Here is a 25,501-nt window from a genome sequence, read left to right as displayed (position 1 = left end):
AGTTTTGTCACCTCTATTTTTATAAATTAGGTTAATCATTCCATACCTCATAGACCTAGATAAAACTTTATTCTCTTCAACTGTATCATAAATATATTTCAAAACATCTTTCAACTCATTAAAAAAATATAAATAAAACTCCACCGTGAGTCCATCAGGACCAGGTGTTTTTCCTTGTTTCATACCTTTTATAGAGGTTTTTATTTCTTCAATATTAATTTCCTCATCACATTTTTCAACATCACAAACGTCAACATTGACATTAATACAATCTAACATTTTATCAATTGCTTCATAATCAGTTTGTACACAAGAAAATAGCCTTTTATAAAAACTATAAATAACATCTAAAATTTCAGCAGTTTCACTGACAACATTACCATCACAATTTTTTAAACCATTTATCATATTTCTATTCTGTCTATGTTTCTCTAAATTCAAAAAATAGGTTGTATTTTTATCACTTTCTAATGAATATTGACATTTGGATCTTATAACAGCACCATTACATCTATGTTTTTCTAAACCTTCAAGTTCCTCTTTCAACTCTAAATATTTGACATGATCTATATCATTACCACAAGCAGCCTTTATTGACAATTCTTGTAACTTATTCTGTATTCTATAATAATCTCTATATAACTCTCTCTGTTTTTCTTTACCATAGAGTTGACTTGTTTTCTTGATTTTATATTTCAAATTATCCCACCAAATTAATGGATGTGAAAAATAAAAATCTGAACCAATTTCATCAAGTAAGATATTTCTAATTTTTTCAACAAAAAAATCATCACTCAATAAGGACTTGTTAAAAATCCAAACACCAGGTCCTTTTTCAACTTCAGAAAAATCTAATTTCATACTAACAATAGAATGATCACTGAAAGATGTATCATTGTAAAAAACATTCTTTATAAATGGTTTTAAATTACAAGAAACTAAAAAATAATCAATTCTACTTTGAGTTAAAAAACTTTGTACAACTTGTTTTCTTGAAAACATTTTAATACCTACATTTCTATCTCTCCATACATCAGATAAACCTTTTTCATTTATCAATTCAGTCAGACATTTTAAAGATCTGTCAGCATAAAAAACAGTTTTCCCACTTTTGTCTAAAGGGGAAAGAGTGGTATTATAATCACCTGCTATTATAATAAATTCATCTCCATATATTTTACTTTTACAATCATTGAAAAAATTACACTTTTCACTAACATTATTTGGAGCATACAAATTAATTATGTCCAAACTTTTGTCAAGAATTTTACCTTGTATATGAACTAATCTTCCACATACACTCTCACAAACTTTAAAAACATTTTTCAACCTTTTACTTACAAGAATGGCAACCCCTTTCCTATTACAAATGCTATTACTGGCAAAAATCTCACCATCCCATACAGTTTTATCAATTTGAATATCCTCATACAATTTATCAGTCCAAAATGTTTCCTGTAAACAAACAATGTCATATTTTCTTTCAATACATAATGCAAAAATACAATCCCTTTTATTTTTGTCACACAAACCATTACAATTAAGGCTAATGAAGTTAAAAGTAGCCATCACAAAACAAAAGTTCATAACTAATGACACATTCCACTCCATTGTTACTTCATTAACTTATTTTTAACATTTGACAATCTAGCTGCCTTTAAATTAGGCTTAATCTGAAATTTATTTCGCCTTTTGATACCCAAGTAGGATTTTTTCTTACCCACAACAGTAAACTCATCACCACTCGCCAACTGACAATCACTTGTCAATGAATGAGTGTCCATTTCAAAATCATCCAAAGTATCACAAGTACTATGGCTGACTCCTCCCTGGCTTTTGATTTTATCCTGAGAGGAGACAGTATTTTCTATATTAGATATATGATCAATATCTTTAACATTATTCTCAGATACACCAGAGACATCATTAAATTCAACCAAATTAACATGGCTAACATCTACATTATTAGTAAGATTGTCATGATCGATTTCTGATTCTACTTTTTCTTTATCTTCACCACTTACAATATCTTCAACACCATGAACCATGTCACAAACATCATCTAACACCTCAGAAACGTCATCACCATCCACTTCATGATTCTCTCCATCGTGACTAGCACCGTCACATTCATCAATACACTGGCTAGCAACACCATTCGGAACATCATCTGTGATATGGCTAGCAACACCATTATCACCATTCGCTATCGGCTCAACAATCGCCTCCACAGTTGTATGGGTAGCATTGCCATTAGTGTCAACATGACTGACATCATCACGACAACGGGAATGAACACTACTGACAACATTTTCACGTCTTCTAGTGTTCTGTGCCCATTCGTCATCTTCAGAAACATCACTTGAATCATCATTTTCTGTATGAAACATTCTGTCACTTGAATGTTGAATGTCATGATCCTTAAAAATGCCCGAGTAGGAATCAGTTTGGAATTCTGTACATGAATTACCCACGCCTGTCTTCCTCAAGGTTTCACACTTACAGTTCTCCTTCTTGTAAAAGCAGAAAGAACACTTATTTTTCAAGCATTTCCTACTAATATGACCTTGCTCGCCACACTCAAAACACTTGAAATCAGGACAATCTTTATATATGTGGTCCGGGCTAAAACACCCATGGCACACTCTAACTTGATGATTGTGGATCACACGATAGTATGCAGTTTCTTTTTCATTCACTGAGAACTTCATCGAGTAGGGGATGGATTTCATATTAGGTGGAAGTTTTGCCTTAAATACTCTTGTTCCATCATAAATATAGTTTTTCGACTTCATCTTATGTTTTTTAATTGGTGACACCACTTCAACTCCAATTTTTGAAAATCTTTCAATGATTTCAGCATCAGTTACATACATACTCAAGTTGAGTATTGAAACATATCTGAAGCTGGATTCTAATTCAGTCACTTTAAATGTTTTACCACTGACTGATAAATCACCAAGAATTGGTTCCATCATCTGCCTCTCTCTAAATACAACTTCATATCCACTGCCGGTCTTTGGCACACATGCTATAACACTTCCTCTACCACATTTCAATTCAATTTCATCAATTACTGAATCAGGTTCTACTTTCCCAGAACCTTCAAGTACACATGAAATTAAAACAGTTTTCTCCTTTGAAAATTCATTTTCAACATTAAAAGACTTTCTATTGGACCTTTCTGGTCCACTTCTTTCAAAGTTCGCCATTAGTTCTTAGATGGATCTCAAGAAAAGAATCGAGCGCACCTTTCCTCCCCCTTTTTCCTGCTACGAAAAAGCAGGAAAAGGGGATATAAAACGAATATTTATATGGAAACTATTATCACTTTAAAGCAAATATCATCTAACAATGTTCAGGAAATATTTACACACAAAAATACGGCAATGAACTCACCAAACAAAGAAAAATTCTCGGACGACACAATGTTTACATCCTACAGATGATGCATCCAAAAACCGACCCCAACTAACCGGACTCGACGCTGCTTAACTTCGGTGATCGGACGAGAACCGGTGCTTTCAGCGTGATATGGTCGTAGACACTAAATGATGTGAAAATTTGCTATATAAAGATTCTAGTTCCTTAAGACATATAGAAAAACAAAACATTTTATGTAGGCTTGGCTGAAGAATTCGCCCCGCTCTCTAAATAAAGTGACATAAAGAAAATACAATTACTTCTAAAATAAAATTGATACAAAAGAAAAAATATTATTAAATAAATTTCAGAGACTAACATTCAATTTAAATATCAAACTCACCACAGATCCACAAGCAGACGCCCCAGCCCTGCCCCCTCCTTTTTTTTGACAGCGCTCAATCGTGTCAATTTGTCTCAGTTGTAGCACGAAAAGTCCGTGCACGCGCTAATTTTAAAATGAATTGTAAAATGGAAAATGTAATTGCTTCAAACTTTGCAAAATGACAGGACAAATTTTACTCACCGGCGGCTTCAAACCCTGCCTCCCTTTCGTCTGACTGTCGCCATGCGACGTCAAAGTCACAATGACAATATGGGAGCCTTCTAGTCCAATATACGCCCCCGCTATGTTATACTTTTAACGCCTTTTCCTGCTTTTCAATTATGACTATACATAAAAATGCACGTTCTAATAAAACGAACGAAAACTCGTATTCCATTTTCTGTGTCATTTTTGTGATTTTTTTAAAAAATGGCCAGAAATAAAAAGAAATGTCTACGGCATCCGGTATTCCCAGGCGGTCACCCATCCAAGTACTAACCGGACTCGACGCTGCTTAACTTCGGTGATCGGACGAGAACCGGTGCTTTCAGCGTGATATGGTCGTAGACACTAAATGATGTGAAAATTTGCTATATAAAGATTCTAGTTCCTTAAGACATATAGAAAAACAAAACATTTTATGTAGGCTTGGCTGAAGAATTCGCCCCGCTCTCTAAATAAAGTGACATAAAGAAAATACAATTACTTCTAAAATAAAATTGATACAAAAGAAAAAATATTATTAAATAAATTTCAGAGACTAACATTCAATTTAAATATCAAACTCACCACAGATCCACAAGCAGACGCCCCAGCCCTGCCCCCTCCTTTTTTTTGACAGCGCTCAATCGTGTCAATTTGTCTCAGTTGTAGCACGAAAAGTCCGTGCACGCGCTAATTTTAAAATGAATTGTAAAATGGAAAATGTAATTGCTTCAAACTTTGCAAAATGACAGGACAAATTTTACTCACCGGCGGCTTCAAACCCTGCCTCCCTTTCGTCTGACTGTCGCCATGCGACGTCAAAGTCACAATGACAATATGGGAGCCTTCTAGTCCAATATACGCCCCCGCTATGTTATACTTTTAACGCCTTTTCCTGCTTTTCAATTATGACTATACATAAAAATGCACGTTCTAATAAAACGAACGAAAACTCGTATTCCATTTTCTGTGTCATTTTTGTGATTTTTTTAAAAAATGGCCAGAAATAAAAAGAAATGTCTACGGCATCCGGTATTCCCAGGCGGTCACCCATCCAAGTACTAACCGGACTCGACGCTGCTTAACTTCGGTGATCGGACGAGAACCGGTGCTTTCAGCGTGATATGGTCGTAGACACTAAATGATGTGAAAATTTGCTATATAAAGATTCTAGTTCCTTAAGACATATAGAAAAACAAAACATTTTATGTAGGCTTGGCTGAAGAATTCGCCCCGCTCTCTAAATAAAGTGACATAAAGAAAATACAATTACTTCTAAAATAAAATTGATACAAAAGAAAAAAATATTATTAAATAAATTTCAGAGACTAACATTCAATTTAAATATCAAACTCACCACAGATCCACAAGCAGACGCCCCAGCCCTGCCCCCTCCTTTTTTTTGACAGCGCTCAATCGTGTCAATTTGTCTCAGTTGTAGCACGAAAAGTCCGTGCACGCGCTAATTTTAAAATGAATTGTAAAATGGAAAATGTAATTGCTTCAAACTTTGCAAAATGACAGGACAAATTTTACTCACCGGCGGCTTCAAACCCTGCCTCCCTTTCGTCTGACTGTCGCCATGCGACGTCAAAGTCACAATGACAATATGGGAGCCTTCTAGTCCAATATACGCCCCCGCTATGTTATACTTTTAACGCCTTTTCCTGCTTTTCAATTATGACTATACATAAAAATGCACGTTCTAATAAAACGAACGAAAACTCGTATTCCATTTTCTGTGTCATTTTTGTGATTTTTTTAAAAAATGGCCAGAAATAAAAAGAAATGTCTACGGCATCCGGTATTCCCAGGCGGTCACCCATCCAAGTACTAACCGGACTCGACGCTGCTTAACTTCGGTGATCGGACGAGAACCGGTGCTTTCAGCGTGATATGGTCGTAGACACTAAATGATGTGAAAATTTGCTATATAAAGATTCTAGTTCCTTAAGACATATAGAAAAACAAAACATTTTATGTAGGCTTGGCTGAAGAATTCGCCCCGCTCTCTAAATAAAGTGACATAAAGAAAATACAATTACTTCTAAAATAAAATTGATACAAAAGAAAAAATATTATTAAATAAATTTCAGAGACTAACATTCAATTTAAATATCAAACTCACCACAGATCCACAAGCAGACGCCCCAGCCCTGCCCCCTCCTTTTTTTTGACAGCGCTCAATCGTGTCAATTTGTCTCAGTTGTAGCACGAAAAGTCCGTGCACGCGCTAATTTTAAAATGAATTGTAAAATGGAAAATGTAATTGCTTCAAACTTTGCAAAATGACAGGACAAATTTTACTCACCGGCGGCTTCAAACCCTGCCTCCCTTTCGTCTGACTGTCGCCATGCGACGTCAAAGTCACAATGACAATATGGGAGCCTTCTAGTCCAATATACGCCCCCGCTATGTTATACTTTTAACGCCTTTTCCTGCTTTTCAATTATGACTATACATAAAAATGCACGTTCTAATAAAACGAACGAAAACTCGTATTCCATTTTCTGTGTCATTTTTGTGATTTTTTTAAAAAATGGCCAGAAATAAAAAGAAATGTCTACGGCATCCGGTATTCCCAGGCGGTCACCCATCCAAGTACTAACCGGACTCGACGCTGCTTAACTTCGGTGATCGGACGAGAACCGGTGCTTTCAGCGTGATATGGTCGTAGACACTAAATGATGTGAAAATTTGCTATATAAAGATTCTAGTTCCTTAAGACATATAGAAAAACAAAACATTTTATGTAGGCTTGGCTGAAGAATTCGCCCCGCTCTCTAAATAAAGTGACATAAAGAAAATACAATTACTTCTAAAATAAAATTGATACAAAAGAAAAAATATTATTAAATAAATTTCAGAGACTAACATTCAATTTAAATATCAAACTCACCACAGATCCACAAGCAGACGCCCCAGCCCTGCCCCCTCCTTTTTTTTGACAGCGCTCAATCGTGTCAATTTGTCTCAGTTGTAGCACGAAAAGTCCGTGCACGCGCTAATTTTAAAATGAATTGTAAAATGGAAAATGTAATTGCTTCAAACTTTGCAAAATGACAGGACAAATTTTACTCACCGGCGGCTTCAAACCCTGCCTCCCTTTCGTCTGACTGTCGCCATGCGACGTCAAAGTCACAATGACAATATGGGAGCCTTCTAGTCCAATATACGCCCCCGCTATGTTATACTTTTAACGCCTTTTCCTGCTTTTCAATTATGACTATACATAAAAATGCACGTTCTAATAAAACGAACGAAAACTCGTATTCCATTTTCTGTGTCATTTTTGTGATTTTTTTAAAAAATGGCCAGAAATAAAAAGAAATGTCTACGGCATCCGGTATTCCCAGGCGGTCACCCATCCAAGTACTAACCGGACTCGACGCTGCTTAACTTCGGTGATCGGACGAGAACCGGTGCTTTCAGCGTGATATGGTCGTAGACACTAAATGATGTGAAAATTTGCTATATAAAGATTCTAGTTCCTTAAGACATATAGAAAAACAAAACATTTTATGTAGGCTTGGCTGAAGAATTCGCCCCGCTCTCTAAATAAAGTGACATAAAGAAAATACAATTACTTCTAAAATAAAATTGATACAAAAGAAAAAATATTATTAAATAAATTTCAGAGACTAACATTCAATTTAAATATCAAACTCACCACAGATCCACAAGCAGACGCCCCAGCCCTGCCCCCTCCTTTTTTTTGACAGCGCTCAATCGTGTCAATTTGTCTCAGTTGTAGCACGAAAAGTCCGTGCACGCGCTAATTTTAAAATGAATTGTAAAATGGAAAATGTAATTGCTTCAAACTTTGCAAAATGACAGGACAAATTTTACTCACCGGCGGCTTCAAACCCTGCCTCCCTTTCGTCTGACTGTCGCCATGCGACGTCAAAGTCACAATGACAATATGGGAGCCTTCTAGTCCAATATACGCCCCCGCTATGTTATACTTTTAACGCCTTTTCCTGCTTTTCAATTATGACTATACATAAAAATGCACGTTCTAATAAAACGAACGAAAACTCGTATTCCATTTTCTGTGTCATTTTTGTGATTTTTTTAAAAAATGGCCAGAAATAAAAAGAAATGTCTACGGCATCCGGTATTCCCAGGCGGTCACCCATCCAAGTACTAACCGGACTCGACGCTGCTTAACTTCGGTGATCGGACGAGAACCGGTGCTTTCAGCGTGATATGGTCGTAGACACTAAATGATGTGAAAATTTGCTATATAAAGATTCTAGTTCCTTAAGACATATAGAAAAACAAAACATTTTATGTAGGCTTGGCTGAAGAATTCGCCCCGCTCTCTAAATAAAGTGACATAAAGAAAATACAATTACTTCTAAAATAAAATTGATACAAAAGAAAAAATATTATTAAATAAATTTCAGAGACTAACATTCAATTTAAATATCAAACTCACCACAGATCCACAAGCAGACGCCCCAGCCCTGCCCCCTCCTTTTTTTTGACAGCGCTCAATCGTGTCAATTTGTCTCAGTTGTAGCACGAAAAGTCCGTGCACGCGCTAATTTTAAAATGAATTGTAAAATGGAAAATGTAATTGCTTCAAACTTTGCAAAATGACAGGACAAATTTTACTCACCGGCGGCTTCAAACCCTGCCTCCCTTTCGTCTGACTGTCGCCATGCGACGTCAAAGTCACAATGACAATATGGGAGCCTTCTAGTCCAATATACGCCCCCGCTATGTTATACTTTTAACGCCTTTTCCTGCTTTTCAATTATGACTATACATAAAAATGCACGTTCTAATAAAACGAACGAAAACTCGTATTCCATTTTCTGTGTCATTTTTGTGATTTTTTTAAAAAATGGCCAGAAATAAAAAGAAATGTCTACGGCATCCGGTATTCCCAGGCGGTCACCCATCCAAGTACTAACCGGACTCGACGCTGCTTAACTTCGGTGATCGGACGAGAACCGGTGCTTTCAGCGTGATATGGTCGTAGACACTAAATGATGTGAAAATTTGCTATATAAAGATTCTAGTTCCTTAAGACATATAGAAAAACAAAACATTTTATGTAGGCTTGGCTGAAGAATTCGCCCCGCTCTCTAAATAAAGTGACATAAAGAAAATACAATTACTTCTAAAATAAAATTGATACAAAAGAAAAAAATATTATTAAATAAATTTCAGAGACTAACATTCAATTTAAATATCAAACTCACCACAGATCCACAAGCAGACGCCCCAGCCCTGCCCCCTCCTTTTTTTTGACAGCGCTCAATCGTGTCAATTTGTCTCAGTTGTAGCACGAAAAGTCCGTGCACGCGCTAATTTTAAAATGAATTGTAAAATGGAAAATGTAATTGCTTCAAACTTTGCAAAATGACAGGACAAATTTTACTCACCGGCGGCTTCAAACCCTGCCTCCCTTTCGTCTGACTGTCGCCATGCGACGTCAAAGTCACAATGACAATATGGGAGCCTTCTAGTCCAATATACGCCCCCGCTATGTTATACTTTTAACGCCTTTTCCTGCTTTTCAATTATGACTATACATAAAAATGCACGTTCTAATAAAACGAACGAAAACTCGTATTCCATTTTCTGTGTCATTTTTGTGATTTTTTTAAAAAATGGCCAGAAATAAAAAGAAATGTCTACGGCATCCGGTATTCCCAGGCGGTCACCCATCCAAGTACTAACCGGACTCGACGCTGCTTAACTTCGGTGATCGGACGAGAACCGGTGCTTTCAGCGTGATATGGTCGTAGACACTAAATGATGTGAAAATTTGCTATATAAAGATTCTAGTTCCTTAAGACATATAGAAAAACAAAACATTTTATGTAGGCTTGGCTGAAGAATTCGCCCCGCTCTCTAAATAAAGTGACATAAAGAAAATACAATTACTTCTAAAATAAAATTGATACAAAAGAAAAAATATTATTAAATAAATTTCAGAGACTAACATTCAATTTAAATATCAAACTCACCACAGATCCACAAGCAGACGCCCCAGCCCTGCCCCCTCCTTTTTTTTGACAGCGCTCAATCGTGTCAATTTGTCTCAGTTGTAGCACGAAAAGTCCGTGCACGCGCTAATTTTAAAATGAATTGTAAAATGGAAAATGTAATTGCTTCAAACTTTGCAAAATGACAGGACAAATTTTACTCACCGGCGGCTTCAAACCCTGCCTCCCTTTCGTCTGACTGTCGCCATGCGACGTCAAAGTCACAATGACAATATGGGAGCCTTCTAGTCCAATATACGCCCCCGCTATGTTATACTTTTAACGCCTTTTCCTGCTTTTCAATTATGACTATACATAAAAATGCACGTTCTAATAAAACGAACGAAAACTCGTATTCCATTTTCTGTGTCATTTTTGTGATTTTTTTAAAAAATGGCCAGAAATAAAAAGAAATGTCTACGGCATCCGGTATTCCCAGGCGGTCACCCATCCAAGTACTAACCGGACTCGACGCTGCTTAACTTCGGTGATCGGACGAGAACCGGTGCTTTCAGCGTGATATGGTCGTAGACACTAAATGATGTGAAAATTTGCTATATAAAGATTCTAGTTCCTTAAGACATATAGAAAAACAAAACATTTTATGTAGGCTTGGCTGAAGAATTCGCCCCGCTCTCTAAATAAAGTGACATAAAGAAAATACAATTACTTCTAAAATAAAATTGATACAAAAGAAAAAATATTATTAAATAAATTTCAGAGACTAACATTCAATTTAAATATCAAACTCACCACAGATCCACAAGCAGACGCCCCAGCCCTGCCCCCTCCTTTTTTTTGACAGCGCTCAATCGTGTCAATTTGTCTCAGTTGTAGCACGAAAAGTCCGTGCACGCGCTAATTTTAAAATGAATTGTAAAATGGAAAATGTAATTGCTTCAAACTTTGCAAAATGACAGGACAAATTTTACTCACCGGCGGCTTCAAACCCTGCCTCCCTTTCGTCTGACTGTCGCCATGCGACGTCAAAGTCACAATGACAATATGGGAGCCTTCTAGTCCAATATACGCCCCCGCTATGTTATACTTTTAACGCCTTTTCCTGCTTTTCAATTATGACTATACATAAAAATGCACGTTCTAATAAAACGAACGAAAACTCGTATTCCATTTTCTGTGTCATTTTTGTGATTTTTTTAAAAAATGGCCAGAAATAAAAAGAAATGTCTACGGCATCCGGTATTCCCAGGCGGTCACCCATCCAAGTACTAACCGGACTCGACGCTGCTTAACTTCGGTGATCGGACGAGAACCGGTGCTTTCAGCGTGATATGGTCGTAGACACTAAATGATGTGAAAATTTGCTATATAAAGATTCTAGTTCCTTAAGACATATAGAAAAACAAAACATTTTATGTAGGCTTGGCTGAAGAATTCGCCCCGCTCTCTAAATAAAGTGACATAAAGAAAATACAATTACTTCTAAAATAAAATTGATACAAAAGAAAAAATATTATTAAATAAATTTCAGAGACTAACATTCAATTTAAATATCAAACTCACCACAGATCCACAAGCAGACGCCCCAGCCCTGCCCCCTCCTTTTTTTTGACAGCGCTCAATCGTGTCAATTTGTCTCAGTTGTAGCACGAAAAGTCCGTGCACGCGCTAATTTTAAAATGAATTGTAAAATGGAAAATGTAATTGCTTCAAACTTTGCAAAATGACAGGACAAATTTTACTCACCGGCGGCTTCAAACCCTGCCTCCCTTTCGTCTGACTGTCGCCATGCGACGTCAAAGTCACAATGACAATATGGGAGCCTTCTAGTCCAATATACGCCCCCGCTATGTTATACTTTTAACGCCTTTTCCTGCTTTTCAATTATGACTATACATAAAAATGCACGTTCTAATAAAACGAACGAAAACTCGTATTCCATTTTCTGTGTCATTTTTGTGATTTTTTTAAAAAATGGCCAGAAATAAAAAGAAATGTCTACGGCATCCGGTATTCCCAGGCGGTCACCCATCCAAGTACTAACCGGACTCGACGCTGCTTAACTTCGGTGATCGGACGAGAACCGGTGCTTTCAGCGTGATATGGTCGTAGACACTAAATGATGTGAAAATTTGCTATATAAAGATTCTAGTTCCTTAAGACATATAGAAAAACAAAACATTTTATGTAGGCTTGGCTGAAGAATTCGCCCCGCTCTCTAAATAAAGTGACATAAAGAAAATACAATTACTTCTAAAATAAAATTGATACAAAAGAAAAAATATTATTAAATAAATTTCAGAGACTAACATTCAATTTAAATATCAAACTCACCACAGATCCACAAGCAGACGCCCCAGCCCTGCCCCCTCCTTTTTTTTGACAGCGCTCAATCGTGTCAATTTGTCTCAGTTGTAGCACGAAAAGTCCGTGCACGCGCTAATTTTAAAATGAATTGTAAAATGGAAAATGTAATTGCTTCAAACTTTGCAAAATGACAGGACAAATTTTACTCACCGGCGGCTTCAAACCCTGCCTCCCTTTCGTCTGACTGTCGCCATGCGACGTCAAAGTCACAATGACAATATGGGAGCCTTCTAGTCCAATATACGCCCCCGCTATGTTATACTTTTAACGCCTTTTCCTGCTTTTCAATTATGACTATACATAAAAATGCACGTTCTAATAAAACGAACGAAAACTCGTATTCCATTTTCTGTGTCATTTTTGTGATTTTTTTAAAAAATGGCCAGAAATAAAAAGAAATGTCTACGGCATCCGGTATTCCCAGGCGGTCACCCATCCAAGTACTAACCGGACTCGACGCTGCTTAACTTCGGTGATCGGACGAGAACCGGTGCTTTCAGCGTGATATGGTCGTAGACACTAAATGATGTGAAAATTTGCTATATAAAGATTCTAGTTCCTTAAGACATATAGAAAAACAAAACATTTTATGTAGGCTTGGCTGAAGAATTCGCCCCGCTCTCTAAATAAAGTGACATAAAGAAAATACAATTACTTCTAAAATAAAATTGATACAAAAGAAAAAATATTATTAAATAAATTTCAGAGACTAACATTCAATTTAAATATCAAACTCACCACAGATCCACAAGCAGACGCCCCAGCCCTGCCCCCTCCTTTTTTTTGACAGCGCTCAATCGTGTCAATTTGTCTCAGTTGTAGCACGAAAAGTCCGTGCACGCGCTAATTTTAAAATGAATTGTAAAATGGAAAATGTAATTGCTTCAAACTTTGCAAAATGACAGGACAAATTTTACTCACCGGCGGCTTCAAACCCTGCCTCCCTTTCGTCTGACTGTCGCCATGCGACGTCAAAGTCACAATGACAATATGGGAGCCTTCTAGTCCAATATACGCCCCCGCTATGTTATACTTTTAACGCCTTTTCCTGCTTTTCAATTATGACTATACATAAAAATGCACGTTCTAATAAAACGAACGAAAACTCGTATTCCATTTTCTGTGTCATTTTTGTGATTTTTTTAAAAAATGGCCAGAAATAAAAAGAAATGTCTACGGCATCCGGTATTCCCAGGCGGTCACCCATCCAAGTACTAACCGGACTCGACGCTGCTTAACTTCGGTGATCGGACGAGAACCGGTGCTTTCAGCGTGATATGGTCGTAGACACTAAATGATGTGAAAATTTGCTATATAAAGATTCTAGTTCCTTAAGACATATAGAAAAACAAAACATTTTATGTAGGCTTGGCTGAAGAATTCGCCCCGCTCTCTAAATAAAGTGACATAAAGAAAATACAATTACTTCTAAAATAAAATTGATACAAAAGAAAAAATATTATTAAATAAATTTCAGAGACTAACATTCAATTTAAATATCAAACTCACCACAGATCCACAAGCAGACGCCCCAGCCCTGCCCCCTCCTTTTTTTTGACAGCGCTCAATCGTGTCAATTTGTCTCAGTTGTAGCACGAAAAGTCCGTGCACGCGCTAATTTTAAAATGAATTGTAAAATGGAAAATGTAATTGCTTCAAACTTTGCAAAATGACAGGACAAATTTTACTCACCGGCGGCTTCAAACCCTGCCTCCCTTTCGTCTGACTGTCGCCATGCGACGTCAAAGTCACAATGACAATATGGGAGCCTTCTAGTCCAATATACGCCCCCGCTATGTTATACTTTTAACGCCTTTTCCTGCTTTTCAATTATGACTATACATAAAAATGCACGTTCTAATAAAACGAACGAAAACTCGTATTCCATTTTCTGTGTCATTTTTGTGATTTTTTTAAAAAATGGCCAGAAATAAAAAGAAATGTCTACGGCATCCGGTATTCCCAGGCGGTCACCCATCCAAGTACTAACCGGACTCGACGCTGCTTAACTTCGGTGATCGGACGAGAACCGGTGCTTTCAGCGTGATATGGTCGTAGACACTAAATGATGTGAAAATTTGCTATATAAAGATTCTAGTTCCTTAAGACATATAGAAAAACAAAACATTTTATGTAGGCTTGGCTGAAGAATTCGCCCCGCTCTCTAAATAAAGTGACATAAAGAAAATACAATTACTTCTAAAATAAAATTGATACAAAAGAAAAAATATTATTAAATAAATTTCAGAGACTAACATTCAATTTAAATATCAAACTCACCACAGATCCACAAGCAGACGCCCCAGCCCTGCCCCCTCCTTTTTTTTGACAGCGCTCAATCGTGTCAATTTGTCTCAGTTGTAGCACGAAAAGTCCGTGCACGCGCTAATTTTAAAATGAATTGTAAAATGGAAAATGTAATTGCTTCAAACTTTGCAAAATGACAGGACAAATTTTACTCACCGGCGGCTTCAAACCCTGCCTCCCTTTCGTCTGACTGTCGCCATGCGACGTCAAAGTCACAATGACAATATGGGAGCCTTCTAGTCCAATATACGCCCCCGCTATGTTATACTTTTAACGCCTTTTCCTGCTTTTCAATTATGACTATACATAAAAATGCACGTTCTAATAAAACGAACGAAAACTCGTATTCCATTTTCTGTGTCATTTTTGTGATTTTTTTAAAAAATGGCCAGAAATAAAAAGAAATGTCTACGGCATCCGGTATTCCCAGGCGGTCACCCATCCAAGTACTAACCGGACTCGACGCTGCTTAACTTCGGTGATCGGACGAGAACCGGTGCTTTCAGCGTGATATGGTCGTAGACACTAAATGATGTGAAAATTTGCTATATAAAGATTCTAGTTCCTTAAGACATATAGAAAAACAAAACATTTTATGTAGGCTTGGCTGAAGAATTCGCCCCGCTCTCTAAATAAAGTGACATAAAGAAAATACAATTACTTCTAAAATAAAATTGATACAAAAGAAAAAATATTATTAAATAAATTTCAGAGACTAACATTCAATTTAAATATCAAACTCACCACAGATCCACAAGCAGACGCCCCAGCCCTGCCCCCTCCTTTTTTTTGACAGCGCTCAATCGTGTCAATTTGTCTCAGTTGTAGCACGAAAAGTCCGTGCACGCGCTAATTTTAAAATGAATTGTAAAATGGAAAATGTAATTGCTTCAAACTTTGCAAAATGACAGGACAAATTTTACTCACCGGCGGCTTCAAACCCTGCCTCCCTTTCGTCTGACTGTCGCCATGCGACGTCAAAGTCACAATGACAATATGGGAGCCTTCTAGTCCAATATACGCCCCCGCTATGTTATACTTTTAACGCCTTTTCCTGCTTTTCAATTATGACTATACATAAAAATGCACGTTCTAATAAAACGAACGAAAACTCGTATTCCATTTTCTGTGTCATTTTTGTGATTTTTTTAAAAAATGGCCAGAAATAAAAGAAATGTCTACGGCATCCGGTATTCCCAGGCGGTCACCCATCCAAGTACTAACCGGACTCGACGCTGCTTAACTTCGGTGATCGGACGAGAACCGGTGCTTTCAGCGTGATATGGTCGTAGACACTAAATGATGTGAAAATTTGCTATATAAAGATTCTAGTTCCTTAAGACATATAGAAAAACAAAACATTTTATGTAGGCTTGGCTGAAGAATTCGCCCCGCTCTCTAAATAAAGTGACATAAAGAAAATACAATTACTTCTAAAATAAAATTGATACAAAAGAAAAAATATTATTAAATAAATTTCAGAGACTAACATTCAATTTAAATATCAAACTCACCACAGATCCACAAGCAGACGCCCCAGCCCTGCCCCCTCCTTTTTTTTGACAGCGCTCAATCGTGTCAATTTGTCTCAGTTGTAGCACGAAAAGTCCGTGCACGCGCTAATTTTAAAATGAATTGTAAAATGGAAAATGTAATTGCTTCAAACTTTGCAAAATGACAGGACAAATTTTACTCACCGGCGGCTTCAAACCCTGCCTCCCTTTCGTCTGACTGTCGCCATGCGACGTCAAAGTCACAATGACAATATGGGAGCCTTCTAGTCCAATATACGCCCCCGCTATGTTATACTTTTAACGCCTTTTCCTGCTTTTCAATTATGACTATACATAAAAATGCACGTTCTAATAAAACGAACGAAAACTCGTATTCCATTTTCTGTGTCATTTTTGTGATTTTTTAAAAAATGGCCAGAAATAAAAAGAAATGTCTACGGCATCCGGTATTCCCAGGCGGTCACCCATCCAAGTACTAACCGGACTCGACGCTGCTTAACTTCGGTGATCGGACGAGAACCGGTGCTTTCAGCGTGATATGGTCGTAGACACTAAATGATGTGAAAATTTGCTATATAAAGATTCTAGTTCCTTAAGACATATAGAAAAACAAAACATTTTATGTAGGCTTGGCTGAAGAATTCGCCCCGCTCTCTAAATAAGTGACATAAAGAAAATACAATTACTTCTAAAATAAAATTGATACAAAAGAAAAAAATATTATTAAATAAATTTCAGAGACTAACATTCAATTTAAATATCAAACTCACCACAGATCCACAAGCAGACGCCCCAGCCCTGCCCCCTCCTTTTTTTTGACAGCGCTCAATCGTGTCAATTTGTCTCAGTTGTAGCACGAAAAGTCCGTGCACGCGCTAATTTTAAAATGAATTGTAAAATGGAAAATGTAATTGCTTCAAACTTTGCAAAATGACAGGACAAATTTTACTCACCGGCGGCTTCAAACCCTGCCTCCCTTTCGTCTGACTGTCGCCATGCGACGTCAAAGTCACAATGACAATATGGGAGCCTTCTAGTCCAATATACGCCCCCGCTATGTTATACTTTTAACGCCTTTTCCTGCTTTTCAATTATGACTATACATAAAAATGCACGTTCTAATAAAACGAACGAAAACTCGTATTCCATTTTCTGTGTCATTTTTGTGATTTTTTAAAAAATGGCCAGAAATAAAAAGAAATGTCTACGGCATCCGGTATTCCCAGGCGGTCACCCATCCAAGTACTAACCGGACTCGACGCTGCTTAACTTCGGTGATCGGACGAGAACCGGTGCTTTCAGCGTGATATGGTCGTAGACACTAAATGATGTGAAAATTTGCTATATAAAGATTCTAGTTCCTTAAGACATATAGAAAAACAAAACATTTTATGTAGGCTTGGCTGAAGAATTCGCCCCGCTCTCTAAATAAAGTGACATAAAGAAAATACAATTACTTCTAAAATAAAATTGATACAAAAGAAAAAATATTATTAAATAAATTTCAGAGACTAACATTCAATTTAAATATCAAACTCACCACAGATCCACAAGCAGACGCCCCAGCCCTGCCCCCTCCTTTTTTTTGACAGCGCTCAATCGTGTCAATTTGTCTCAGTTGTAGCACGAAAAGTCCGTGCACGCGCTAATTTTAAAATGAATTGTAAAATGGAAAATGTAATTGCTTCAAACTTTGCAAAATGACAGGACAAATTTTACTCACCGGCGGCTTCAAACCCTGCCTCCCTTTCGTCTGACTGTCGCCATGCGACGTCAAAGTCACAATGACAATATGGGAGCCTTCTAGTCCAATATACGCCCCCGCTATGTTATACTTTTAACGCCTTTTCCTGCTTTTCAATTATGACTATACATAAAAATGCACGTTCTAATAAAACGAACGAAAACTCGTATTCCATTTTCTGTGTCATTTTTGTGATTTTTTTAAAAAATGGCCAGAAATAAAAAGAAATGTCTACGGCATCCGGTATTCCCAGGCGGTCACCCATCCAAGTACTAACCGGACTCGACGCTGCTTAACTTCGGTGATCGGACGAGAACCGGTGCTTTCAGCGTGATATGGTCGTAGACACTAATGATGTGAAAATTTGCTATATAAAGATTCTAGTTCCTTAAGACATATAGAAAAACAAAACATTTTATGTAGGCTTGGCTGAAGAATTCGCCCCGCTCTCTAAATAAAGTGACATAAAGAAAATACAATTACTTCTAAAATAAAATTGATACAAAAGAAAAAATATTATTAAATAAATTTCAGAGACTAACATTCAATTTAAATATCAAACTCACCACAGATCCACAAGCAGACGCCCCAGCCCTGCCCCCTCCTTTTTTTTGACAGCGCTCAATCGTGTCAATTTGTCTCAGTTGTAGCACGAAAAGTCCGTGCACGCGCTAATTTTAAAATGAATTGTAAAATGGAAAATGTAATTGCTTCAAACTTTGCAAAATGACAGGACAAATTTTACTCACCGGCGGCTTCAAACCCTGCCTCCCTTTCGTCTGACTGTCGCCATGCGACGTCAAAGTCACAATGACAATATGGGAGCCTTCTAGTCCAATATACGCCCCCGCTATGTTATACTTTTAACGCCTTTTCCTGCTTTTCAATTATGACTATACATAAAAATGCACGTTCTAATAAAACGAACGAAAACTCGTATTCCATTTTCTGTGTCATTTTTGTGATTTTTTTAAAAAATGGCCAGAAATAAAAAGAAATGTCTACGGCATCCGGTATTCCCAGGCGGTCACCCATCCAAGTACTAACCGGACTCGACGCTGCTTAACTTCGGTGATCGGACGAGAACCGGTGCTTTCAGCGTGATATGGTCGTAGACACTAAATGATGTGAAAATTTGCTATATAAAGATTCTAGTTCCTTAAGACATATAGAAAAACAAAACATTTTATGTAGGCTTGGCTGAAGAATTCGCCCCGCTCTCTAAATAAAGTGACATAAAGAAAATACAATTACTTCTAAAATAAAATTGATACAAAAGAAAAAATATTATTAAATAAATTTCAGAGACTAACATTCAATTTAAATATCAAACTCACCACAGATCCACAAGCAGACGCCCCAGCCCTGCCCCCTCCTTTTTTTTGACAGCGCTCAATCGTGTCAATTTGTCTCAGTTGTAGCACGAAAAGTCCGTGCACGCGCTAATTTTAAAATGAATTGTAAAATGGAAAATGTAATTGCTTCAAACTTTGCAAAATGACAGGACAAATTTTACTCACCGGGCGGCTTCAAACCCTGCCTCCCTTTCGTCTGACTGTCGCCATGCGACGTCAAAGTCACAATGACAATATGGGAGCCTTCTAGTCCAATATACGCCCCCGCTATGTTATACTTTTAACGCCTTTTCCTGCTTTTCAATTATGACTATACATAAAATGCACGTTCTAATAAAACGAACGAAAACTCGTATTCCATTTTCTGTGTCATTTTTGTGATTTTTTAAAAAATGGCCAGAAATAAAAAGAAATGTCTACGGCATCCGGTATTCCCAGGCGGTCACCCATCCAAGTACTAACCGGACTCGACGCTGCTTAACTTCGGTGATCGGACGAGAACCGGTGCTTTCAGCGTGATATGGTCGTAGACACTAAATGATGTGAAAATTTGCTATATAAAGATTCTAGTTCCTTAAGACATATAGAAAAACAAAACATTTTATGTAGGCTTGGCTGAAGAATTCGCCCCGCTCTCTAAATAAAGTGACATAAAGAAAATACAATTACTTCTAAAATAAAATTGATACAAAAGAAAAAATATTATTAAATAAATTTCAGAGACTAACATTCAATTTAAATATCAAACTCACCACAGATCCACAAGCAGACGCCCCAGCCCTGCCCCCTCCTTTTTTTTGACAGCGCTCAATCGTGTCAATTTGTCTCAGTTGTAGCACGAAAAGTCCGTGCACGCGCTAATTTTAAAATGAATTGTAAAATGGAAAATGTAATTGCTTCAAACTTTGCAAAATGACAGGACAAATTTTACTCACCGGCGGCTTCAAACCCTGCCTCCCTTTCGTCTGACTGTCGCCATGCGACGTCAAAGTCACAATGACAATATGGGAGCCTTCTAGTCCAATATACGCCCCCGCTATGTTATACTTTTAACGCCTTTTCCTGCTTTTCAATTATGACTATACATAAAAATGCACGTTCTAATAAAACGAACGAAAACTCGTATTCCATTTTCTGTGTCATTTTTGTGATTTTTTAAAAAATGGCCAGAAATAAAAAGAAATGTCTACGGCATCCGGTATTCCCAGGCGGTCACCCATCCAAGTACTAACCGGACTCGACGCTGCTTAACTTCGGTGATCGGACGAGAACCGGTGCTTTCAGCGTGATATGGTCGTAGACACTAAATGATGTGAAAATTTGCTATATAAAGATTCTAGTTCCTTAAGACATATAGAAAAACAAAACATTTTATGTAGCTTGGCTGAAGAATTCGCCCCGCTCTCTAAATAAAGTGACATAAAGAAAATACAATTACTTCTAAAATAAAATTGATACAAAAGAAAAAATATTATTAAATAAATTTCAGAGACTAACATTCAATTTAAATATCAAACTCACCACAGATCCACAAGCAGACGCCCCAGCCCTGCCCCCTCCTTTTTTTTGACAGCGCTCAATCGTGTCAATTTGTCTCAGTTGTAGCACGAAAAGTCCGTGCACGCGCTAATTTTAAAATGAATTGTAAAATGGAAAATGTAATTGCTTCAAACTTTGCAAAATGACAGGACAAATTTTACTCACCGGCGGCTTCAAACCCTGCCTCCCTTTCGTCTGACTGTCGCCATGCGACGTCAAAGTCACAATGACAATATGGGAGCCTTCTAGTCCAATATACGCCCCCGCTATGTTATACTTTTAACGCCTTTTCCTGCTTTTCAATTATGACTATACATAAAAATGCACGTTCTAATAAAACGAACGAAAACTCGTATTCCATTTTCTGTGTCATTTTTGTGATTTTTTTAAAAAATGGCCAGAAATAAAAAGAAATGTCTACGGCATCCGGTATTCCCAGGCGGTCACCCATCCAAGTACTAACCGGACTCGACGCTGCTTAACTTCGGTGATCGGACGAGAACCGGTGCTTTCAGCGTGATATGGTCGTAGACACTAAATGATGTGAAAATTTGCTATATAAAGATTCTAGTTCCTTAAGACATATAGAAAAACAAAACATTTTATGTAGGCTTGGCTGAAGAATTCGCCCCGCTCTCTAAATAAAGTGACATAAAGAAAATACAATTACTTCTAAAATAAAATTGATACAAAAGAAAAAAATATTATTAAATAAATTTCAGAGACTAACATTCAATTTAAATATCAAACTCACCACAGATCCACAAGCAGACGCCCCAGCCCTGCCCCCTCCTTTTTTTTGACAGCGCTCAATCGTGTCAATTTGTCTCAGTTGTAGCACGAAAAGTCCGTGCACGCGCTAATTTTAAAATGAATTGTAAAATGGAAAATGTAATTGCTTCAAACTTTGCAAAATGACAGGACAAATTTTACTCACCGGCTTCAAACCCTGCCTCCCTTTCGTCTGACTGTCGCCATGCGACGTCAAAGTCACAATGACAATATGGGAGCCTTCTAGTCCAATATACGCCCCCGCTATGTTATACTTTTAACGCCTTTTCCTGCTTTTCAATTATGACTATACATAAAAATGCACGTTCTAATAAACGAACGAAAACTCGTATTCCATTTTCTGTGTCATTTTTGTGATTTTTTTAAAAAATGGCCAGAAATAAAAAGAAATGTCTACGGCATCCGGTATTCCCAGGCGGTCACCCATCCAAGTACTAACCGGACTCGACGCTGCTTAACTTCGGTGATCGGACGAGAACCGGTGCTTTCAGCGTGATATGGTCGTAGACACTAAATGATGTGAAAATTTGCTATATAAAGATTCTAGTTCCTTAAGACATATAGAAAAACAAAACATTTTATGTAGGCTTGGCTGAAGAATTCGCCCCGCTCTCTAAATAAAGTGACATAAAGAAAATACAATTACTTCTAAAATAAAATTGATACAAAAGAAAAAATATTATTAAATAAATTTCAGAGACTAACATTCAATTTAAATATCAAACTCACCACAGATCCACAAGCAGACGCCCCAGCCCTGCCCCCTCCTTTTTTTGACAGCGCTCAATCGTGTCAATTTGTCTCAGTTGTAGCACGAAAAGTCCGTGCACGCGCTAATTTTAAAATGAATTGTAAAATGGAAAATGTAATTGCTTCAAACTTTGCAAAATGACAGGACAAATTTTACTCACCGGCGGCTTCAAACCCTGCCTCCCTTTCGTCTGACTGTCGCCATGCGACGTCAAAGTCACAATGACAATATGGGAGCCTTCTAGTCCAATATACGCCCCCGCTATGTTATACTTTTAACGCCTTTTCCTGCTTTTCAATTATGACTATACATAAAAATGCACGTTCTAATAAAACGAACGAAAACTCGTATTCCATTTTCTGTGTCATTTTTGTGATTTTTTTAAAAAATGGCCAGAAATAAAAAGAAATGTCTACGGCATCCGGTATTCCCAGGCGGTCACCCATCCAAGTACTAACCGGACTCGACGCTGCTTAACTTCGGTGATCGGACGAGAACCGGTGCTTTCAGCGTGATATGGTCGTAGACACTAAATGATGTGAAAATTTGCTATATAAAGATTCTAGTTCCTTAAGACATATAGAAAAACAAAACATTTTATGTAGGCTTGGCTGAAGAATTCGCCCCGCTCTCTAATAAAGTGACATAAAGAAAATACAATTACTTCTAAAATAAAATTGATACAAAAGAAAAAATATTATTAAATAAATTTCAGAGACTAACATTCAATTTAAATATCAAACTCACCACAGATCCACAAGCAGACGCCCCAGCCCTGCCCCCTCCTTTTTTTTGACAGCGCTCAATCGTGTCAATTTGTCTCAGTTGTAGCACGAAAAGTCCGTGCACGCGCTAATTTTAAAATGAATTGTAAAATGGAAAATGTAATTGCTTCAAACTTTGCAAAATGACAGGACAAATTTTACTCACCGGCGGCTTCAAACCCTGCCTCCCTTTCGTCTGACTGTCGCCATGCGACGTCAAAGTCACAATGACAATATGGGAGCCTTCTAGTCCAATATACGCCCCCGCTATGTTATACTTTTAACGCCTTTTCCTGCTTTTCAATTATGACTATACATAAAAATGCACGTTCTAATAAAACGAACGAAAACTCGTATTCCATTTTCTGTGTCATTTTTGTGATTTTTTTAAAAAATGGCCAGAAATAAAAAGAAATGTCTACGCATCCGGTATTCCCAGGCGGTCACCCATCCAAGTACTAACCGGACTCGACGCTGCTTAACTTCGGTGATCGGACGAGAACCGGTGCTTTCAGCGTGATATGGTCGTAGACACTAAATGATGTGAAAATTTGCTATATAAAGATTCTAGTTCCTTAAGACATATAGAAAAACAAAACATTTTATGTAGGCTTGGCTGAAGAATTCGCCCCGCTCTCTAAATAAAGTGACATAAAGAAAATACAATTACTTCTAAAATAAAATTGATACAAAAGAAAAAATATTATTAAATAAATTTCAGAGACTAACATTCAATTTAAATATCAAACTCACCACAGATCCACAAGCAGACGCCCCAGCCCTGCCCCCTCCTTTTTTTTGACAGCGCTCAATCGTGTCAATTTGTCTCAGTTGTAGCACGAAAAGTCCGTGCACGCGCTAATTTTAAAATGAATTGTAAAATGGAAAATGTAATTGCTTCAAACTTTGCAAAATGACAGGACAAATTTTACTCACCGGCGGCTTCAAACCCTGCCTCCCTTTCGTCTGACTGTCGCCATGCGACGTCAAAGTCACAATGACAATATGGGAGCCTTCTAGTCCAATATACGCCCCCGCTATGTTATACTTTTAACGCCTTTTCCTGCTTTTCAATTATGACTATACATAAAAATGCACGTTCTAATAAAACGAACGAAAACTCGTATTCCATTTTCTGTGTCATTTTTGTGATTTTTTTAAAAAATGGCCAGAAATAAAAAGAAATGTCTACGGCATCCGGTATTCCCAGGCGGTCACCCATCCAAGTACTAACCGGACTCGACGCTGCTTAACTTCGGTGATCGGACGAGAACCGGTGCTTTCAGCGTGATATGGTCGTAGACACTAAATGATGTGAAAATTGCTATATAAAGATTCTAGTTCCTTAAGACATATAGAAAAACAAAACATTTTATGTAGGCTTGGCTGAAGAATTCGCCCCGCTCTCTAAATAAAGTGACATAAAGAAAATACAATTACTTCTAAAATAAAATTGATACAAAAGAAAAAATATTATTAAATAAATTTCAGAGACTAACATTCAATTTAAATATCAAACTCACCACAGATCCACAAGCAGACGCCCCAGCCCTGCCCCCTCCTTTTTTTTGACAGCGCTCAATCGTGTCAATTTGTCTCAGTTGTAGCACGAAAAGTCCGTGCACGCGCTAATTTTAAAATGAATTGTAAAATGGAAAATGTAATTGCTTCAAACTTTGCAAAATGACAGGACAAATTTTACTCACCGGCGGCTTCAAACCCTGCCTCCCTTTCGTCTGACTGTCGCCATGCGACGTCAAAGTCACAATGACAATATGGGAGCCTTCTAGTCCAATATACGCCCCCGCTATGTTATACTTTTAACGCCTTTTCCTGCTTTTCAATTATGACTATACATAAAAATGCACGTTCTAATAAAACGAACGAAAACTCGTATTCCATTTTCTGTGTCATTTTTGTGATTTTTTTAAAAAATGGCCAGAAATAAAAAGAAATGTCTACGGCATCCGGTATTCCCAGGCGGTCACCCATCCAAGTACTAACCGGACTCGACGCTGCTTAACTTCGGTGATCGGACGAGAACCGGTGCTTTCAGCGTGATATGGTCGTAGACACTAAATGATGTGAAAATTTGCTATATAAAGATTCTAGGTTCCTTAAGACATATAGAAAAACAAAACATTTTATGTAGGCTTGGCTGAAGAATTCGCCCCGCTCTCTAAATAAAGTGACATAAAGAAAATACAATTACTTCTAAAATAAAATTGATACAAAAGAAAAAATATTATTAAATAAATTTCAGAGACTAACATTCAATTTAAATATCAAACTCACCACAGATCCACAAGCAGACGCCCCAGCCCTGCCCCCTCCTTTTTTTTGACAGCGCTCAATCGTGTCAATTTGTCTCAGTTGTAGCACGAAAAGTCCGTGCACGCGCTAATTTTAAAATGAATTGTAAAATGGAAAATGTAATTGCTTCAAACTTTGCA

The 25,501-nt window shown here is 37.4% G+C and overlaps 28 non-coding genes across 28 annotated transcripts; all 28 read right to left on the bottom strand.

Moving 5' to 3' along the window:
• Positions 1-4,198: 4,198 nt before the first annotated feature.
• On the bottom strand, positions 4,199-4,317 carry LOC148617520 (5S ribosomal RNA). The gene has a single exon (XR_015922955.1). It is a non-coding gene; the product is annotated as a 5S ribosomal RNA (ribosomal RNA).
• Positions 4,318-4,969: 652 nt separating this feature from the next.
• On the bottom strand, positions 4,970-5,088 carry LOC148617519 (5S ribosomal RNA). Its single transcript, XR_015922944.1, has one exon. It is a non-coding gene; the product is annotated as a 5S ribosomal RNA (ribosomal RNA).
• A 653-nt stretch (positions 5,089-5,741) lies between these two features.
• Positions 5,742-5,860, bottom strand: LOC148617518 (5S ribosomal RNA). The gene has a single exon (XR_015922933.1). It is a non-coding gene; the product is annotated as a 5S ribosomal RNA (ribosomal RNA).
• A 652-nt stretch (positions 5,861-6,512) lies between these two features.
• Positions 6,513-6,631, bottom strand: LOC148617517 (5S ribosomal RNA). Its single transcript, XR_015922921.1, has one exon. It is a non-coding gene; the product is annotated as a 5S ribosomal RNA (ribosomal RNA).
• A 652-nt stretch (positions 6,632-7,283) lies between these two features.
• On the bottom strand, positions 7,284-7,402 carry LOC148617516 (5S ribosomal RNA). The gene has a single exon (XR_015922909.1). It is a non-coding gene; the product is annotated as a 5S ribosomal RNA (ribosomal RNA).
• Positions 7,403-8,054: 652 nt separating this feature from the next.
• On the bottom strand, positions 8,055-8,173 carry LOC148617515 (5S ribosomal RNA). The gene has a single exon (XR_015922897.1). It is a non-coding gene; the product is annotated as a 5S ribosomal RNA (ribosomal RNA).
• Positions 8,174-8,825: 652 nt separating this feature from the next.
• Positions 8,826-8,944, bottom strand: LOC148617514 (5S ribosomal RNA). The gene has a single exon (XR_015922885.1). It is a non-coding gene; the product is annotated as a 5S ribosomal RNA (ribosomal RNA).
• Positions 8,945-9,597: 653 nt separating this feature from the next.
• On the bottom strand, positions 9,598-9,716 carry LOC148617513 (5S ribosomal RNA). The gene has a single exon (XR_015922874.1). It is a non-coding gene; the product is annotated as a 5S ribosomal RNA (ribosomal RNA).
• Positions 9,717-10,368: 652 nt separating this feature from the next.
• Positions 10,369-10,487, bottom strand: LOC148617512 (5S ribosomal RNA). Its single transcript, XR_015922863.1, has one exon. It is a non-coding gene; the product is annotated as a 5S ribosomal RNA (ribosomal RNA).
• Positions 10,488-11,139: 652 nt separating this feature from the next.
• Positions 11,140-11,258, bottom strand: LOC148617511 (5S ribosomal RNA). The gene has a single exon (XR_015922851.1). It is a non-coding gene; the product is annotated as a 5S ribosomal RNA (ribosomal RNA).
• A 652-nt stretch (positions 11,259-11,910) lies between these two features.
• On the bottom strand, positions 11,911-12,029 carry LOC148617510 (5S ribosomal RNA). The gene has a single exon (XR_015922840.1). It is a non-coding gene; the product is annotated as a 5S ribosomal RNA (ribosomal RNA).
• Positions 12,030-12,681: 652 nt separating this feature from the next.
• On the bottom strand, positions 12,682-12,800 carry LOC148617509 (5S ribosomal RNA). The gene has a single exon (XR_015922829.1). It is a non-coding gene; the product is annotated as a 5S ribosomal RNA (ribosomal RNA).
• A 652-nt stretch (positions 12,801-13,452) lies between these two features.
• Positions 13,453-13,571, bottom strand: LOC148617508 (5S ribosomal RNA). The gene has a single exon (XR_015922818.1). It is a non-coding gene; the product is annotated as a 5S ribosomal RNA (ribosomal RNA).
• A 652-nt stretch (positions 13,572-14,223) lies between these two features.
• On the bottom strand, positions 14,224-14,342 carry LOC148617507 (5S ribosomal RNA). Its single transcript, XR_015922806.1, has one exon. It is a non-coding gene; the product is annotated as a 5S ribosomal RNA (ribosomal RNA).
• A 652-nt stretch (positions 14,343-14,994) lies between these two features.
• On the bottom strand, positions 14,995-15,113 carry LOC148617506 (5S ribosomal RNA). The gene has a single exon (XR_015922795.1). It is a non-coding gene; the product is annotated as a 5S ribosomal RNA (ribosomal RNA).
• Positions 15,114-15,764: 651 nt separating this feature from the next.
• LOC148617505 (5S ribosomal RNA) lies at positions 15,765-15,883 on the bottom strand. The gene has a single exon (XR_015922784.1). It is a non-coding gene; the product is annotated as a 5S ribosomal RNA (ribosomal RNA).
• A 651-nt stretch (positions 15,884-16,534) lies between these two features.
• LOC148617504 (5S ribosomal RNA) lies at positions 16,535-16,653 on the bottom strand. The gene has a single exon (XR_015922772.1). It is a non-coding gene; the product is annotated as a 5S ribosomal RNA (ribosomal RNA).
• A 651-nt stretch (positions 16,654-17,304) lies between these two features.
• LOC148617503 (5S ribosomal RNA) lies at positions 17,305-17,423 on the bottom strand. The gene has a single exon (XR_015922761.1). It is a non-coding gene; the product is annotated as a 5S ribosomal RNA (ribosomal RNA).
• A 652-nt stretch (positions 17,424-18,075) lies between these two features.
• LOC148617502 (5S ribosomal RNA) lies at positions 18,076-18,194 on the bottom strand. Its single transcript, XR_015922749.1, has one exon. It is a non-coding gene; the product is annotated as a 5S ribosomal RNA (ribosomal RNA).
• Positions 18,195-18,845: 651 nt separating this feature from the next.
• Positions 18,846-18,964, bottom strand: LOC148617501 (5S ribosomal RNA). The gene has a single exon (XR_015922738.1). It is a non-coding gene; the product is annotated as a 5S ribosomal RNA (ribosomal RNA).
• Positions 18,965-19,615: 651 nt separating this feature from the next.
• Positions 19,616-19,734, bottom strand: LOC148617500 (5S ribosomal RNA). Its single transcript, XR_015922727.1, has one exon. It is a non-coding gene; the product is annotated as a 5S ribosomal RNA (ribosomal RNA).
• A 651-nt stretch (positions 19,735-20,385) lies between these two features.
• On the bottom strand, positions 20,386-20,504 carry LOC148617499 (5S ribosomal RNA). Its single transcript, XR_015922716.1, has one exon. It is a non-coding gene; the product is annotated as a 5S ribosomal RNA (ribosomal RNA).
• Positions 20,505-21,155: 651 nt separating this feature from the next.
• LOC148617498 (5S ribosomal RNA) lies at positions 21,156-21,274 on the bottom strand. The gene has a single exon (XR_015922704.1). It is a non-coding gene; the product is annotated as a 5S ribosomal RNA (ribosomal RNA).
• Positions 21,275-21,923: 649 nt separating this feature from the next.
• Positions 21,924-22,042, bottom strand: LOC148617497 (5S ribosomal RNA). The gene has a single exon (XR_015922693.1). It is a non-coding gene; the product is annotated as a 5S ribosomal RNA (ribosomal RNA).
• Positions 22,043-22,693: 651 nt separating this feature from the next.
• On the bottom strand, positions 22,694-22,812 carry LOC148617496 (5S ribosomal RNA). The gene has a single exon (XR_015922682.1). It is a non-coding gene; the product is annotated as a 5S ribosomal RNA (ribosomal RNA).
• Positions 22,813-23,463: 651 nt separating this feature from the next.
• On the bottom strand, positions 23,464-23,581 carry LOC148617495 (5S ribosomal RNA). Its single transcript, XR_015923071.1, has one exon. It is a non-coding gene; the product is annotated as a 5S ribosomal RNA (ribosomal RNA).
• Positions 23,582-24,233: 652 nt separating this feature from the next.
• On the bottom strand, positions 24,234-24,352 carry LOC148617494 (5S ribosomal RNA). Its single transcript, XR_015922671.1, has one exon. It is a non-coding gene; the product is annotated as a 5S ribosomal RNA (ribosomal RNA).
• A 651-nt stretch (positions 24,353-25,003) lies between these two features.
• LOC148617493 (5S ribosomal RNA) lies at positions 25,004-25,122 on the bottom strand. The gene has a single exon (XR_015923110.1). It is a non-coding gene; the product is annotated as a 5S ribosomal RNA (ribosomal RNA).
• Positions 25,123-25,501: the final 379 nt, after the last annotated feature.

This window comes from Perna viridis, chromosome 5, assembly GCF_037379345.1.
Source record: "Perna viridis isolate PV_CMFRI_1.1 ecotype Kerala chromosome 5, ASM3737934v1, whole genome shotgun sequence".
In the NCBI taxonomy this organism is placed as follows: Eukaryota; Metazoa; Mollusca; class Bivalvia; order Mytilida; family Mytilidae; genus Perna; species Perna viridis.
Note: the sequence above shows the minus strand (reverse complement) of the source record. Positions and strands in the feature narration are given on the sequence as shown.